Raw genomic sequence first — 18,550 nt, forward strand, 5'->3', positions numbered from 1 at the left:
TTCTTCAAGAGGAGAAGGTCCAGAAGAAATCTTTGGGTAGATTAAGTATTCATAAAATGATAAAGGGAATATGGATGGTATTCTCTCCTTATCCAGGCTTTCTCACATAACTTTGCTTATGTCACTTACCATTTTGTAGAATAATTTCTTGTTCTTTGATATCGCTCAATGTTGGCCTCTAGTATTGACTAGTTTGACTTCATGCAATGTTGCCTATAAAGTTTACCTGCCTCAGCTATCTTATTTCTAGACCTTGACCAGAAGGCACTAGTATAAGTGCATTCTTACACATGAGGGTAAAAAGTGATCAGATAACTTAGACCTCCTTGTAAAATTTCCCTGAATCTAGACCACACCTTGCTGCTGATAAAATGAAATTGGATGTTATTTCTGAATGGAAACCAGCACCTTTGGGATAGTTCCACTAATCTGAAATAGTTTGCTTTTTCTTTTTTTTTTTTTTTTTTAAACTTTTTATTTATTTATTTATTTATGATAGTCACACACAGAGAGAGAGAGAGAGAGGCAGAGACACAGGCTCCATGCACCGGGAGCCCGATGTGGGATTCGATCCCAGGTCTCCAGGATCGCGCCCTGGGCCAAAGGCAGGCGCCAAACCGCTGCGCCACCCAGGGATCCCTAGTTTGCTTTTTCAATTAAGTGAAATATATTTTATTTTGTGCAGGTTTAAAAATCATTGTGTTAGGATCCCTGGGTGGCTCAGCGGTTCGGCTCCTGCCTTCGGCCCAGGGCGTGATCCTGGAGTCCCGGGATTGAGTCCCACATCGGGTTCCCTGCACGGAGCCTGGTTCTTCTTCTGCCTGTGTCTCTCTCTCTCTCTCTCTCTCTCTGTGTCTCTCATGAATAAATAAATAAAATCTTAAAAAAAAATCATTGTGTTGGATAGCTTTCTTAGGTGTAATATTATACTCATAAATTTAAAAAAAAATTATTTATTCATTCATAAGAGACATGGAGAGAGGCAGAGACACAAGCAGAGGGAGAAGCTCCCTGTAGGGAACCTGATGTGGAACTCCATCCCAGGACACCGGGATCATGCCGTGAGCTGAAGGCAGACGCTCAACCACTGAGCCACCCAGGTGTCCCTATACTCATAAATTAAATAGAATTTGGAAAGTCCAATGCCATATATTTCTGTTTGACCCACAGCTTTTACTTCTGTTATAGAAGGACTCTGGTATTAATGGGCTTGAATAACACAGTGTCTTTTATATAAAAACCCAGAGCAGCAGAAAACAACAACAACAAAACAGGCTAGAGCATGTGGCCCAGTCTTCAAGCAGGTTGCTGCTTGAGTTAGTAGCTGGTGGAATAATGTCTTAGTTCTGTAAAGACAGTGAGGGATCCATTTCTAAGTTAGGTGTCCATATACAGGGCCTATAGAACTCTGATGACTTGGGAACTGTGAGGGGATGGTGTTAATGCTTGAAGTGTGGGCAGTAGGTACCATGAGTTTCAGAGTCTGTAGAATCAAAGAAGAGGAAATAATATTATAAGGAGGCTGTTTCCAGGAAATTGTGAATCTGTCTGCTTAAATTGCAAGAGTGGTCTATTTTTTTTTTAAGATTTTATTTATTTATTCATGAGAGACACAGAGAGAGGCAGAGACACAGACAGGGGGGAAAAGCAGGCTCCATGCAGGGAGCCTGGTGTGGGACTCGATCCCAGGACCCCAGGATCACGCCCTGAGCCAAAGGAAGACATTCAACCACTAAGCCACCCAAGTGTCCCACGGAGTGGTGTATTTATCTACTGTAATTAGAGCGTATTTAATTGAATTTTGCCATAATTGAAGCTTACTCAATTAAGTATCCAGACTAAAATTGTCTTAAAATATGTTTCTGATGTACATCATTCCAAAATAAATTGCACTTTCTTCTTTCTTAACAAGATATTGAATATACTTTCCCCTTTGGCTCATCTCTCTTGGTCATCATTATGCAGTTCCACAAAGCTCTCAGGGCTTGAGATGTGTGAAGCTGTTGCTCCTACACCAGGTGTTCCTGTATTTTTGTGCCTTATCCATTGTTTCACTTATGTTTTATGTTGTGAAGAGGGTGTCTTAGCTGTTCCTAAACAGGCCTGAGGGGCTCCCTCTTCTCTACATGATGGGCAGTGATCCCAGGTATCTATTTTCATGAGTTGAACATGAGGAAATGTGAGGCTGGCCCAGAGGTGGGCGAGAGGGAGAGTGAGAAGAATTACGCTGGCTGCTCCCTTTGGTCCCCTAGAGAGGAGGCCTTAGTTCTCCTGGGAGAGAGGCTGTAAGACAAGGCTGAGGTAGTGGGAGAGGTGGGCTCTGAGAGCTGACGTGCCCACGCGGGCGACCGGGCCGGTGTCTTGGTGAGGTTCTCCGGGGAGCGTGTTGCGGCGTGACCGCGGGCCAGGTGGCTCCCTGGGCCCAAGACCGTTGCCCGAGCAAGACAGCGCCAGGTGGCGGCTGGATGGATCCTGACCCTGGCCCTGGCCCTGACCTTGGCTGTCGCCCTGGCCCTGAACCCTGGCCCTGGCCCTGGCCCTGGCCCAGGCCCTGACCCTGACCCTGATCCTGCCCCTGGCCCTGGCCCTGGCCCTGACCTTGGCTGTCGCCCTGGCCCTGAACCCTGGCCCTGGCCCTGGCCCTGGCCCAGGCCCTGACCCTGACCCTGATCCTGCCCCTGGCCCTGGCCCTGGCCCTGCCCCCGCCCCTGCCCCCGGCCGGGAAGCACCTGCGTCCCGAAGGGAAGATGTAGGCCGTGCACCTGACACCTGCCGGCTCCGTGGCTCATGACTCAGGTGACTCCGCGCTTGCAGTTTTTCGTGAAACCCTCATTTTTCTCCTGGGGTTTCAGTAAGTGAATATATGTGAAATGCTTAGAAAAGTCTGTAGCACCTGGGAAGTATGCTTCAGGCGTTAGTTATTATGCTCATACCTAACTTCAAGGGCGCTACCTTTCCCTTATAATTCTTTTGATTCACAACGAGTTTGACGGTGAATGCTCTCATTATTAATTTTTTTTCTCTAATTTTCTTTGCAAGAGAAAACATCTGACAATATCTTAGTAAGAAATAATTTGAGGTACCATTTTTTTTAGTAGTATTTGCATTTTTAGTTTTTTACCAGAAGAAAGATGCCAAAAGGACTAATCACTGATGTTGAAATTTGAAGGATTTGGACATGTGGTGAATGAAATTTTTAGGTGGGTATGTATGTGAGTTCTTAGCCTCCTTCAAAGTATCTTACATAAGGATCTTCTAAATTTACAGGGAGTGACCTCTCTGCTGAGTTGACTGGAGGAATCATTCAGTAAAAGCATTTCATGACCAGGTGATAATGTCCATCTGAGAAGGTCCTTGGAGTCTTTCTTTCACTCCAGTTCTAGAGCTGAGTGTTGCAACATACAATCAAAATACAACATTGCCCCTTAATTAAATTCCTTCATTTCTTAAAAATTTCAGAATCATTTTTTTTCACTATTTCAGCATATAAATTAATAAATATAGGGCAGATCACCTGGAGTGTTTTAGAAATTTGGTTTAGATTCAAAGTAATGTTCTCATGGAGGCTCAGTCCCTGCCAATTCATTTCTTACTCACTTGGGGACATGTCTAATTCCTTTGGACAGCTTTTATCTCCTTCATATTCACATGCATGGAAAACATTTAATTTGAAATGACTCCCTACCCCCATATGGCAATTGTATCATATTTTTCATTTTTAAGGAACTATCCGATAGTCCTGTTAACATTAAAGCAGACATAGTTAATATGTATGCCCCCAAATAGTTCTTTAAAATGTAAAATGTGGGCAGCCCTGGTGGCTCAGCGGTTTAGTGCTGCCTTCAGCCCAGGGCGTGATCCTGGAGACCCGGGATCGAGTCCCTCCATGGAACCTGCTTCTCCCTCTGCCTGTGTCTCTGCCTCTCTTTCTCTCTCTTTCTGTGTCTCTCATGAATGAATAAATAAAATCTTAAAAATAAATGTAAAATGTTCCTGTTCCTTCTGTTTGTACCAGTAGCCCATTGTTGGCACATCCTAATAAAGTCAGGAGAGCAGAGAAGGAAATACTATGACACCTCCTTTGAAAGAATTTTTTTTTTTTTTTGAAAGAATTTTCTTAAAAGAGTCTTTTCTGGATCCATTTTCCTCTTTAGGTTTAGATTGCTTATAGATGTTCCCTTCCTTCAAAGTAAGGGAGATCTTTAATGGAAAACCGTTATCTTTTTTTAAGAATAAAAAATTTATCTGCATATTTATTATATAATGATCCGTAGAAGATGAAGATTATATCATATATATATGGTAAATATCAACCTGAATCAATGAGAAGATTTCTTCATTTTTTTAAAAATATTTTTATTTATTATTCTTGAGAGACAGAGACACAGGCAGAGGGAGAAGCAGGCTCCATGCAGGGAGCCTGACACAGGACTCGATCCTGGGTCTCCAGGGTCACGCCCTGGGCCGAAGGCAGCACTAAACCACTGAGCCACCTAGGGAATCCCCAATGAGAAAATTTCTTAGCTGTTTTGGCATTAACCTGTTCCGAGTAGAGCAGCCTATTGTGGGTTCTCTGCAGAATTCCATAGTTACATTTGTCATGTGAGCCAGGGGCCTGATTGAGATCATCCTGCTAAAACAACCAGCAGGCCCCCCCCCCCCCCCCCCCGCCCTTATTGAGATTCAGAATGTTGAGCACATTAAGATTTCACTTCCACATTTTTTTTGGGGGGTGAGATCTTTGGAAGTTGAATATGGATAAAAGATTGAAGGTTGACTAATAGATGTGTAAAAGGTATTAATTTAAAGTGCTAAAAACCATCTTATAACAAAACCTTTCTAAAAGCAATGATGACTTTTAAAACTGTGCATTTTGAGATTAAAATACATAAACCCTCTTTTTAGAAAAATGTTATTGAGCTCCATCTAATGGGTAACAAGTCCCACATCCAAGAAGATTATGTCAGTACAGCTTTTAATTTTCAAAACCATGAAATTATGATTTTCTACATATGATCTTTCACTGTGGGGGGATATGAAGTAAAAAAATAATATTTGGGGCAAAATTATGTATTTCTTCCAAAATGGACAGCGGTATGAATGAGTTCTACTCTTGTGTATTTAATCCAAATTGACCACAGTTATTGTGTGATGGCTTTGCAGAGTGTAGCCTGCTAGTGACTTTCCATTTAAAAACCACTTAGTCACTTAATGCCTCTTTTTTTTTTTTGCGTGGATGCAGGTGGGTTTTTAAGTGGATTTTAGTTATACTTTGGTGAAAAAAAATCTCAATCTTGGGTCACTGTTTTGAGTTTTAAAGTGAAAAATATAGATAAGAATATATTATAGACGGGGAAAAATTGTCTAAGCAAATAATTTCTATTTTAATAGAATAAGAGGGGTGCCTGGGTGGCTCAGTCAGTTAAGTGTCTACCTTCAGCTCAGGTCATGATCCCAGGGTCCTGGGACTGAGCCCCATGTTGGGCTCCCTGCTCAGCAGGGAGTCTGCTTCTTCCTTTCCCTCTGCAGTTCCCACTGCTTGTGCGCACGCTCTCTCTCTCTCTCTCTGTCAAATAAATAAATAAATAAATTCATTCTTTAAAAAGTAAATAAAATAAGTTATTACTTTCATTTAGAGCATTAATCAAGGTTAATCAGTTCTTAGATTGTTTATCTAAATTTATACATGTAGTGTAATGCAGCTGTGGACACTTCAATAAATATGCTTTCTTAAATGATAACTAATACAGTAGAAGCACATTACACTAGATTTTAATTTCACAGTTTTACAAATGAAATCATTAGTAAATTCACTGTTTATTTTATTACTTAAATAAAAGGCAGAAGAGGAATGATACCTAATATGCATATCACTGTAAATTCTGGCAAAACAACATTATTAGAATTTATATTTCTCTGAAAATTAAGGACTAGTTTTTTACTCAGAGGACATTTAAAGGTTGACCAAAAGGAAGGAAAGTTCCATATGGGTGTTGGTTGTTTGGTCTAATGGTCTAAGTGAAATGGAAAAAGAAAGCATAATCTTATACTCAGTTTCCAACAGTAAACCTGGTGAGTTCACTTTAAGTGTGGTTTGCTGAAAATTGATGATGATTTTTAGCACTTAGCTTCTTATCTCCAAAGTACTTTCCAAATGTTGAATAATTAATTGCCACAGCCCCCATGTGGGGGTAGAATAGCCAGCATGTCTTTCTGTTTACCAGAAAACCATTAAGGCAGTCTGGAAATGTTGAGTTTTATTTTTAGAGGTTTCTGTGTTTTCCAAGGTGACCAGCGTTTTAAATACTGTCCTGGTTTCCAATCACAGGGTCATGGGAAAAATTACCAAGGATGTTGAATACTTGAAACCTTTCTCTTCCCGTTGTTTCCCTGCAGATTTTACCCTTCATCTCACTTCTGCATGTTCATCATTTGCAATATACTTTAAAAAATGGAATATTAAGTATTAGTAAGTTTACTCTCTGCAGTTTTATATGATCTCTTCTCACCTGATAAGTTGAGAATTTGGAAAGCCTGGTGGAAGGACAAATCTAAGTGGCAAAACAGTTGCATTCTGAAATAGGATTTAATAAATCAAAGGACTTACTCTTTCACACAGTAGTTTTTATAACTTCAACTTAATCTTGGAATCTGAGGAATAATCAATATAGACTATATTTGCTTGATAGTGTATTATAAACAGTTGAGCTATGTGACATTTATGGAGGACAAACTTACATTAAAAAATTGGATTAACAAGAAAGAATATGAGAGAGGCTTAGTTAGACAAAATAAGTTTAAAGTGGGTAATTGAATGCTGGAGTTAATAAATCCAGAAGAAGTTTAAGAAGAGAGAGGTCATGATCGAGGGTGTGACAAGAGCCTTGGGAAGGTAGGTGGGTAGAATTTATGAGATTGGTTCCGGTGGTGACTGTGGCCTACCAGATACCTACATTAGCTAGGTCAATTCCTGACTTGTTTCTGTTGCCAGCATCAGGATGTCTGCTGATTAGCTCTCTGGAGAGATGCAGGATGAAGTCACCCCAGCAGATGCAGAAGACTGTCCATCCCTCAGGTTCTCAGCCTTTGAAATAGAAAGAGCCAGTGCTTTTCTTTGAGATCCCTTAATCCCTTTGTGCCTTGAGAAACACCAGATAATAAAGAGAATGCCACGGTAATTATTTTTGATGAATGCTGAGTTTCTCTGCATATGATTAACGTCTTTAAAGGCAGAGTAAGGGGAATCCCTGGGTGGCTCAGCGGTTAAGCGCCTGCCTTTGGCCCAGGCCGTGATCCCGGGATCGAGTCCTGCGAGTCCTGCGTCGGGCTCCTGGCATGGAGCCTGCTTCTCCCTCTTCTTGTGTCTCTGCCCCTCTCTCTCTCTATGTCTATCATGAATAAATAAATAGATCTTAAAAAACAAGGCAGAGTAGAGTTTGATTCTTCTTGTTGTTTCAAGGAGATGAAGTCCTAGAAATCAGAAGTGTTGGTTCACACTTGCCTACTTAATGCAGGAGGGGTAAGTTCTTAATCTTCAGGTCTGGAGTCCACAGCAGGGCTCTATGGGGCTCATGAGCCCCCCAGGTATCGTATATAGAATTTGTGTGCATATATGTTTTTGGAGGAGTGCATCCAAAGTATTGATGATGTTGCTAAAGCTCTGACATGCACAAGACATTTAATGTTTAATATGGACTAGTGTCCTTTAAGAATGTTTACTTAGGGGATCCCTGGGTGGTGCAGCCATTTAGCGCCTGCCTTTGGCCCAGGGTGCGATCCTGGAGACCCGGGATCGAATCCCACGTCGGGCTCCCGGTGCATGGAGCCTGCTTCTCCCTCTGCCTATGTCTCTGCCTCTCTCTCTCTCTCTCTCTCTCTCTGTGTGACTATCATAAATAAATAAAAAATTAAAAAAATTAAAAAAAAAAGAATGTTTACTTAGACCCCTCCGAATAACAGAACAAAATATAATTTCCAGCTGTCTAGTTCACCAAAATCTGGATGGAAAGGAAGTGAGAGCCTATCAGCTCCAGGATATCACCTCTAAAAATCTAATGTTTTTGTATTATCAGAGACATCAGAAAATGCAATGATGCAATCAAAGCCAGTGAACATGGTTATTTAACTACAGTACATTAAATTTAGAAGGATAGCGATCAAGTCCACCTTATCTATAATCAGTCATGGGGCTTTCTTACTATCAGATCTGAAGAAGGTGTGCCCATAAGGATAAGGCATTTATATAATGTAGCTTACTTTCAGACATGAGATGTTTTAATAGCATTTTTGTGGGAAACTGCTCATTGAAATGTGATAGAACTTGTAGGGGAAGTAGAGGGAATTCTTTGCCTCTATATGGTTCCTTTTATAAGCAGTGTAGCTGTTTTCCTGAATATTTGTAGATTAATTAATTTTTTGTAAATAATATTACATTTATGTGAATTTTTTCAAGTAAGGCCTTGATTACAGCTCATTAGGGGAAACTTGATATTTAAAGAATACTGCAATGTAAGAGAATTGATAAATACTAGTACAAAATAAGACCAAAATATTAGGTTTTTTTTTTTAATGTGAATTCATGGTTGGTTTTTGGGGGACAGGGATTCAATAACCTCATTAAATTATGGCAACATTTCCACAATGGACATAATCAAAACCCAAAGAAGTTAAGTTGGGAATTTATCAAAATTTTAAAACTTTGCTATTAAAAAGACGCATTTAATAAAGTTAAAACTGCAGGCTTTAAAAAAATAATTACATAATCATAGATCCATTTTATTTTGAGGTTAAAATCCATTGTTCATCCGATTCTCAAAAGACCCATGGCCCCCCTAAAAGTTAAGAATCATTAGCTTATAATGCCAGAATCTTATATATGCTTATCTAAAAAGAAATCTTCTACAATTTTGAAGATTTTGCTCATCTTTAGAAATTTGAAGACAAGTCATTGATAAGGAGTAAAATGGCAAAACAAAATTGAGTTCAAAACTATTAAGGGCTGCTATGATGTGAATGTGTTCCCCTCAAATGCGTATGTTGAAATCTTAACCCTCAAAGGTGATATTAGTAGGTGGAGCCTTTGGGAAGTTTTTAGGTGAATGGGATCTGTGCCCTCTAAGAGATCCCACAGAGCTCCCTCAGGTCTGCCCTGTCACTATACGGTGAGAAGTCTGTGACTTGGAAGACGGCCCTCACCTGGCCATTCTGGCACCCTGTTCTCTAAGATTCCCACCATTCAGAACGCTGAGCAATGCATTTGTCTATAAGCTCCTTGTCTATGATACTCGGTTTCAGCGACCTAAAGGGACTAGGGCAAGGGTTAAAAGTTCTGGAGATCTATTGCACAACAATGTGAATTTATTTAATACTACTGAACAGTACACTTAAAAATGGTTAAGGTGGTAAATTTTATGTTATATGTTTTCTATCCCGATTAAAAAAAAAGTGTTTAGGGCTGAGTATGGTGCTTGATAAATATGTATTAGATTTGACATCTGTGGGACGCCTGGGTGCTGCAGCAGTTGAGCGTCTGCCTTTAGCTCAGGGCATGATCGGAGTCCTGGGATCGAGTCCTGCATGAGGGCCCCAGCAGGGAGCCTGCTTCTCCCTCTGCTCCTGTTGCTGCCTCTCTCTCTGTGTCTCTCATGAATAAATAAATAAAATATTTTAACAATTTTGACATCTGTATAAGAAGATAAGCAAGAAAGATCAAACCAGTAACAATTAACTGAGGGTCAGATATTGAATATATGGGTTGAAATCTATGGGTAATCCATAAATCTCATTATGACAGTAGTTGGAAGCATTTTACCTATTTTACCTATAGCACCTTCATTTTGATTAAAAAAAAGTAGGTTTCTTACTTTAGTGATGGGTTAGGGCTTCATTTCCTCTTACTGTGGTTATCTACTGGAGGCAAATCATGCAGTGGTTAAGTATTCAGGTCTGGCATCAGAGTGGATGGCCCTATTGCATTGCCATTTATGACTGTGGTCTTGGGAAAATCACTTGACACCCCCATGTCCCTCATCTATAAATTAAACAGAGCAGAATTACGGATCCCATAGGGTAGTTGTGGAAAATCAAATGCTCCAGTGTATATTGACAACAGTGTCTGTCTCATGGTAAGGACTTAATAATTGTTAGTTTATTACTACTTTTGGAGTGATGTCTGCCAATAAGTTAGGTAAGGTAGTACAGGCTGAAAGGACACAAAGAAGAAACAAAGTGTTGGCTGTATTCCAAACACTATAACTATCCCTTGAATAAATGAGAATTGACAGTTTATGTTACTGATACTAGTCTGAAGTCTCACGGAGATTTTTCATTTGATTTAATATGCCTAGACACATGGGTCTTCCAAATAAAATATTTCTAAGCTTATTAAATCAGAAATACAAAAATTAAAAAAATCTGTAATTTTTTTTAAAAGATTTTATTTATTCATTCATGAGAGACACACAGAGAGAGAGAGAGAGAGAGAGAGAGAGAGAGAGAGAGAGAGGCAGAGGCACAGGCAGAGGGAGAAGCAGGCTCCATGTAGGGAGCCCGATGTGGGACTCCATCCCCGGACTCCAGGATCATGCCCTGGGCCGAAGGCAGGCGCCAGACCCACTGAGCCACTCAGGGATTCCTGTAACCATGTTTGAAGATAAATTTATAGGATATGTTTCCATGTCCTTAAAGGAAATTAAATCTATAGGTACAAATCACTATTGATTTTAAATATGATCTCCCCTCATTAGGTGGGCATTTAGCTTTCTTTTGTGCACGCACACACATGCAGATGACTTTTAAACCTTGAAATCAGATCATCCCCCAGTGAATAAGCTTAATTTTCATCTTTCTGTAGTGGTAAAGGAAGGTCTGAAGTGGTAAAGGAAGGTGTAAGTGGGAAGGTGATGCAAACTTTGCTACTTCACATTTGCCTTCATGATTGACTTCTTGGCGGTTAAGATGACTTTGCATTTCTAAGAACTTCATGGAAGCTCTTTTTTTAATGTAGAAAAAGTTGATGCTTGAGTTCTGTTTTCTCTCTTTTCGTTTACATTTGAGTTTAAGAAAATTTCAAAGGCTTTCTTCCATTGAGAAATTAAAAATAATATGATATAACCAGGTTATTCTTATAGACATCCAGATATGTTTTTGGCTAGTCATATCTCCAGATTAAAAAAAGATTATTGGAAATAAAATCTAATATTGCACAGTTTATCACATCACATTAAAAGGACTGTATTGTATGTGGAAGCAAAAGTGGTTCCATCTTTTTTTGTACCAAAATCTCGTGATCTCATTTTATTTGTCACTTATGGTTTTCTTTACTCTTATGGTCCTTGCTTTCATTATCATCAGCTGGAGTCTTCTGTTTTAAATCACCTTCCTGTTTACGATTACCTGAAAAGCAAGGTAACCTAGTTGAGTTGGATTCTAGGATGCCTGGATCTGTTTCCCAGGTTGTTTGTATCATCTCTTGAGGATCCTGGGTGGAATTCAGATAAACCTCACGTAGATCTAGGGTAGTTGGGTGACCAAAAAGATGTGACCAAAAAGATGAATCATTTTTCAGCTTTTTTTCCCCTGGAGTTTTCAGACTTGAAAATGACTAGTAATTGGTTGGAATATTTTTATGACAAGTGAGTTTAGTAATATTGGTAACCTTCTGATCTTTAGAATGGTCCTATGCTCTTTATGCAATGCTAAAACTCTTCAGAAAGTCTGTGTTGGGGACGCCTGGGTGGCTTAGATAGTTAAGCGTCTGCCTTTAGCTCAGGTCATGATCCTAGGGTTCTGGGATCGAGTCCTGCATTGGGCTCTTGGATCAGCGGGGAGCCTGCTTCTCCCTCTGCCTGCCGCTCCCCATGCTGTCTATCTCTGACAAATGAATAAAAGCCTAAAAAAAAAAAAAAAGAGGGAAAGAAGGAAAGTCTGTGTTGAATATTTCCTGCTCTTGAGGTTTAGTCTGCATGATCAATATAAATATGGCCTAAGTGACTCTATATGACATGAGCACATATTTATTTTTCAGTGCTCGGTATAATATGCAAATTAGAAGGACCTACACTATATGTGCTATTGGACACAATATATTTTTACTTTTGAAATTTTTATTTAATAGGCATCTCTTGTTTTGAGCATTGTATTAGGATCTTGGTAGAAAGAAGAAGCATGGCCATGCCCCCTCTAATGCCTAACAGCCTATTGGGGGGAGATAATTCAGACACATTTAGAAAGCAGAATGCTACAACGATGCTGTAGAAACAGGTTCAAGAGCATGTAGGGTAATGAGGTACAGAGGCAATTTTTCTTTACCCCTCTTTTTTTCTTCTTTTGAATACAATGCTGAGATCACACAGCTTCACATAATAAAGATGCATCATAAAATATGGGTAGCAGTAAAATCTATGTAATACATTTTGGACACTCGAATGTCCAAATGCAGGATTATCTGTGAATGTGTCTTTCTACCTCCGTAGCCTGTAATCTCTTCAGTGAAGTGGTCATATCTTATTTTTTATATCTCTGCTCTTTGGTCTGCCATAGGGTAAGTCCTCAATAAAAGTTGCTCAAGTGGATGGACCTGGAGAGGTACAACTGCAGCAGTGAAGATGAAAAATAATAAACAGTATTGGATAATGAAAGTTCCAAAGAATTGTCTGAAAAATCTGAACAGACTTTATACCAAATGTATGACAAAGATAACTCACATTCAGAATGTTTTTCTTTGTAATTTATCTTGGGAACATTTATTCATTTGCAGATCCACGAGCTTTTTAGATTGCTTTCAAACAAGATCTTTGTATGTCAAGGTGACTGCATCATATACTTTTCCCACAAAAACACCTTCACAAAACAGGCTTTCATAATTACCTTCCCTCTTTTTTTTTTTTTTTTTTTTTACTCCTACAGATTTTCAGCTTTGGCTGATGATTTAAAAAGGATTTATAGTTTATTTGCTTTTAACGATAAAAAGACATAGTGATTCTCCTGTGATTCTATACCATGGCAAATTTAGATCTGTCATTACATGCTTTATTTAAAATACAGTAGAGAAGTTTTTCTATACCACCTCTGAAACTCCACAGTTTGCAAAATGGTAACAGCAAAATGGTACATGATAGCTTATATCATTGCTAATTTTTTTTTTTTTAAATCAGGGGGATAGACATTTTAGGCCTGTAACGCAAAATATTAACATTTAGTTTTCGCCTATGTTTTTGAGAATATACCAGCAAAAACTAGCAGCGACCTTAATGTTGCTGCATTCTGAAGTTTTAAAAACATGTGGGTATTTTTAGCAGAGCTTCCTGATAAACGGGAGCTTGAACCTGAAGAGATGGAACCCTACCTTAGTCAGGTAGACTGACTTTTATAAATCTGTGGGTAAGAAGGTGACAATTTAAAGTCATGTCCTCTATAATTTGAGAGTAAACACACAGTAACAGTAGCTCTTGGATTTATTCGATGATTGTGTGTGTATGTGTGTGTGTGTGTGTGTAAGGAGCTTATAATGCCTCATGGATTTTATGAGCACCCCATAGTATTCTTAGGTCTGAGATTGTGCAAAAGTGAGCTTTGTCTCTTGTAATCAAGGAAACAGATACAAGAAAGCAGAGGTGTTTTTTAGAGTCACTTAAGTTAGGGTGGTAGGAGTGACAACCAGCTTTGTGGATGTGACAACTGCAGTGCCTCATCACCAAGGAAGTCAGCCAACTGTTAGGATGTCTCATTGGCCATTTAGAGAGACAACTTAGGTGCCATCTAAGAAAATCTAACCTTCCAACCTTTGCATGTACAAGTGTGTCTGCCCTCAACGAGTTTGTCTTCCATCTGAAATAATAAATTCAGGCTTCATTCCAAAAATATCTGATTCTTCCCTGAAATTTTGAGGTCCATATCTCTATTATTGTTATTTTTTATCTCGAAGAATTGGATTTTGCTTAGATCCTATGCACTGACCTTTGGTTTCTCACTTGGTTAAATTCAGGGTTAGTTTTAATACAGTCGCCATTCTGTGTTTAATCTTCAGGATTAGGAATAGATCTAAACAAAATTGTGCCTGACTGGAAAAGCAGGAAGGAAGAGGCCCATGATACCATCATGTCATCATCATCATCATCCTTTAAAGGAATGTAGTTATAACCTATCATGATACCTTTGATGACAAGACCTCATTGAATACACATCAATATATGCATTATAACATATCAGTGTCTGTTCATAGTATGGGCTGTTGAAGGAAAACACAGTGAAGAAAACTCCTCTGGGACTAAGCAGAAGGTTGGGGTTGCCCTTGCTTGGAGCCACAGGGTGGATACCAGTTCTGACATGCACTGGTCAGAGGGACTCATGAGTACTGAGAGAGAGAAGCCAGGAGGTCCCTGAGACCAGAATTGGGTTCCTCAGGGCAGAGCTACATTGGATTGGAGAACTATGGAATGTGAAGACGTGAGGCAGAGGTTGGCATTCACTACGTGAATGAGGGGTGGTGGCCTATATTTTAATATACATAAACTGTGTGTGTGCATGTATGTATACACACAGGCATGCATGTATGATTAGGATACTAGGTACAGTTTTGGGCAGGTCAGGTCACATGAAAAACTGGGGTGGGATAGATATTCGGGAGCTAAGCAGAGTGATTTTGCCCGAAGTCAAAGCTCCTCCAGTGTTTGGGGAAGTTTTCCAAAAATGAGAACTAAGTGTAAAGCCTAATGACCTCTCAGAATTCTCTGTCGTCTGATGTGCGCTTTGTTGTTGGCTTGCGTGTAATTTGTACTTGCTTTTATTTTCATTACTAGTAGCAATCCTGAATTTTGCCTCTTAAAAGATTGGCCTGTGACTGCAGCTCGTGACCTGTTATAAGGAGCTAGTGAGGCAGGTAGGGGTGTCTCTGTTCTTGTTTTTGGGATTGCGGACACAAGGGACTTCCACAGCTGGTGGGTTTGAAGGCAGGAACTTCTTTTGCCACCACACAGGCCCGTCTTACTGGGGATTACTGAGTTTTCACTGCACACCAGTTGCTTTTCATAAACAGCCATTCCTGTGGCTCTCTTTGGGATTGCGCACCTGTGTATCCACAGATGTCATGAAAAATGTCAAGGTAAGAGGGAAACCCCTTTCCTCTCTGCTCCCCACTCAGGCTGTCCCCTTGTAGTATGTTTGTGACTATTCAGTTGGCACTAATGCTTCAGTCATTTTTTTTGGTGTGGCCTCCTGGCATCCAGATCTATCTTAGTACATTTTGTGAGTGGCCTGTGTGGAGAACTGAACTGTCTGGGGCTCCTTCTTTGATACAGACTGATCCCGTCCTGAGGGCGTACAGATGCCTTTAGCTGTGGCCTCCTAACTTGGTTTATACAGCCTGATATACGGCACTTGAGAAAGTGTGTCATCCTCAGCCTGGGGTGATGCTGCCCAACGGCTGTTGGAGAAGTAATGGCCCCTGTGGGGAGGGAAGAGGATTGAGAGGGAATGGTTATTCACTCTACTCCAGGCGCATTGTGGGTTTTCTAAGCTGTTAGCATTTCTTGGTCAAGAAATTGGTGAAACGATGGATACATTTACTAATGTTTCTGAAGCTTTTTCACGTCATAGAATACTTAGTAAGTAATAATATTTGGACGGCACTCTGGGTAAACAATCCAGACATCTTGCGGCTGGAGGTCACTGGCCTGGGACTCTGGCTGTGTCTGGCCCTGCCTGGTAGTCCCCAGGAATGGGGAATGGGCCTCTCAGTCCACCTGTAAGTATTCCCAGGACACTGATCAGAACTATCAAGATTCACAGTTGACACAGTAGCAGCTTTATCCAGTGAAGCAAATCCTATGCTGGGAGCTTAGGTAATGGTTTTGCTTCTACTGTGATTTCTTCATGTTCTTAGAACCTCCTTTGGTCTGAATTGTGTTATCTCTAACCCAGACTCAATATGATACCTACCTTGTTAGCTGTTAGGCATGTTGAAAAAAATAATTTGTGTGAACTCTTTGAGCACCTTGAAAGTGTATCGTAGCCTGTATGATACGGCGGTATTACAACATTTTGTAAGTATTTTGTCTATCCTCCTGTCTTCTACTTGGTCCTGTTGATTGTACAGAGTAGATGAAAACAACACAGATGGGCTTGGTTTTTTAATTGTTTTGAATTCATTAATTTGCTTTTGACTGCTTTTTTTGGTTTATTAAGAACTTTGTATTCTGGTTCTGTCCAAGGTGCAGATGGTCATGCTTTCAAAACACCGTATTGTCATAACAGCACCCATTTAAAATAATCAGTCCGCTGCTCTCAGTTTCACCATTTTCAGCACCGTTGATTTGGTCCTTGAGGAGAAGGTGATGCTCTTCCCTGATACTCTGGGTCTGATCCTCCAGGAACCCCCATCCACTTTGGATCTTTCTCAGGTTACTAGGGAGGGAGAACTAGACAAATGAACCCTGTGCTGGGCACATTCGCAGCCCATAGGGGATGGCAAAGGTGTTCGAGTCAGACAGTTCTGAGTGTGAATTTCCATTCTTCCCTTTTTAGCCTCTGTACCCTCAGGCATTCTCCTTATGGCTCTCAGACTGCATTGCCTCCTGTGTGGAATGTAGCTGGTCGTAACGGCAGGGAGTGTGTGTTGTTGTGAAGATCATAAGTGAACCATCTATAGGGACCGGCAAATAGTAGGTACACAACAAAGCGTGTCTGTGATTATCATTATAGATAATTTCTTAGTGTCATATAGAGCCAGTAGTGTTACTATAAACTACCAAGTTTGTTATTTCTATTTGAGGAAATTACTAATTTCAGAAAATTAGTTCTTACCAAAGATATGTTAGTGAAGACCCCAGGATACGTTCTTTTCCCCTTTATTTTGTTGCTTTTATCCCTCAGTCACGTCCATCTTTAAATTTTCTTTTATTCTGACTTAACACATTAACATTTGGGGTCATTTTAAAGTTTTTTCTTGGTCTACAAGCAGGTCAGTGTTTCACAGTGTGACCACCTATCAAAAATACTCTGCTGACTTATTTCTAGTCCTCAGCCATGTTCCCAGTTAGCCCTCTGAGTATTATCAACAAGTTGTGAAATTTGACCTCTGGTATATCAAGAAGTAAAAGCTTGATGAGTTCTTTCCTTGATGCCCCTGTACTTCCTATAAAGTTAGGAGAGGGAAGCTTCCCTCATCCTTCCCTCCTACTCTGGACCTCGTAAGCTTAGAAAAAGACTTTCTCAGAACTACCTGGTAGTTCTGAGAAGGAGGCTGGCATGGGAGTGCTAGCAATAGGCAGAGCTGGGTTTGAGTTCCATCTTGGCCACCTGCTAGCAGTGTAATGTTCATAGACTTGTTCCTATCTGCGAAAAGTTAAGGACCCTGAGCATCATAGTGCCAGCTGTGTGTGTTGCCTGCAGCTCTTTGCCGAGCACTGAGCATACAGAATACTTTGTTCACAATTAAACAATGTTGGGATTACTAAACCCATTTATCAGATGAGGAAATTGAGACCAAGAGCTAATAACTTGAATTACATTCATTTTATAAAAAAAAGTCTTTCCTAAATTTTTAAAGGCAAGTTTGTGAGTGGGACAAGGTTGGGAGAATCCGAATTAGACGAGAAATTTTAGACTTGCCCAAACATCAGCATTTAGAGTGTATTAGACTTATCTTTCCTGAGACTGAATAATAAGATGTTTCTTCTATCGAGTGAGTGGTCAGTGCTAATGCCAAGCAGTGCCCATCAATAATGTAATGAAGCAGTGAATGAGTTGGCTACCAACAAAGTGGCATTTATATAGCTTAGTGAGTAGTTTTTATGTGTAGATGCTTATTATATACTTGCCTTTCAAAGCCCATCGTAAAGAAAAATGGATCTGTGAACATAACAGAGGCAGGTAACCCTAAGCCGGTCATCACTTCCATTTGGTAGAAGAGTGACATCATTTGCACTAAGCTGGTCTTTCCTGGTGTCGACTGTTGGTTTTGCAAAACTCTGAGTACTGGCAGGAAGGCTAACAAAACAGACCTGGAGGTCTCTGTCAAGGCTGGAATGTGGTGGTGATAGTCTGACTGGCACGGTTTTGGCTCTTTCCCCTTCAGCTTGGCTGCAGCTGGTAAGTTGGGGGGACTATGAAAGTTCAAACAAGGGGAGATTGGACAGAAAGGAAGCTAAACTTAAGACTCTTCTTGGCAGGGGGAATTTTTCCTAATATTCAGATGAAGACATAGGTTTTCCTTTTTAACTAATGGTTTGAGAACTCGATTCGAGTTGGTAATAGTTTGCAAGCAAGTCCCAGAGGTTCAGAGAAGGGATGTTGTGACGCTGAGCAGGTCTTCAAGAATGAATTGGTGTTTTTACTTTGGTCTTTATGTGTCATGTGTTTGTCCAGATGATTGATTTTTGAAATAAGGAGCAAATTTTTTTACATTTGAAACAAATGTAAAAAGAATTGCCTTAGAATATAAGTGTACGTTGTTTCTTCTTGGGGTAGGTTTGTCTCAACCCAACTGATTGTAGTTAATTTTATTTGTGATTATCTGTTAGAGATAACACTAGTATTTATCCTCTGATTGCTG

At 40.1% G+C, this 18,550-nt stretch overlaps 1 protein-coding gene and 1 pseudogene across 1 annotated transcript in view; one reads left to right on the forward strand and one right to left on the reverse strand.

Moving 5' to 3' along the window:
• The window catches only part of LOC112652153 (splicing factor 3B subunit 4-like), a 71,304-nt pseudogene extending 57,157 nt beyond the window's left edge, over positions 1–14,147 (reverse strand).
• SLC4A4 (solute carrier family 4 member 4) overlaps positions 1–18,550 on the forward strand; it is a 343,745-nt gene that overhangs the window by 11,550 nt on the left and 313,645 nt on the right. The gene's annotated exons all lie outside the window — the stretch shown is intronic.

The sequence above is a fragment of the Canis lupus genome, chromosome 13 (genome assembly GCF_003254725.2).
Source record: "Canis lupus dingo isolate Sandy chromosome 13, ASM325472v2, whole genome shotgun sequence".
In the NCBI taxonomy this organism is placed as follows: Eukaryota; Metazoa; Chordata; class Mammalia; order Carnivora; family Canidae; genus Canis; species Canis lupus.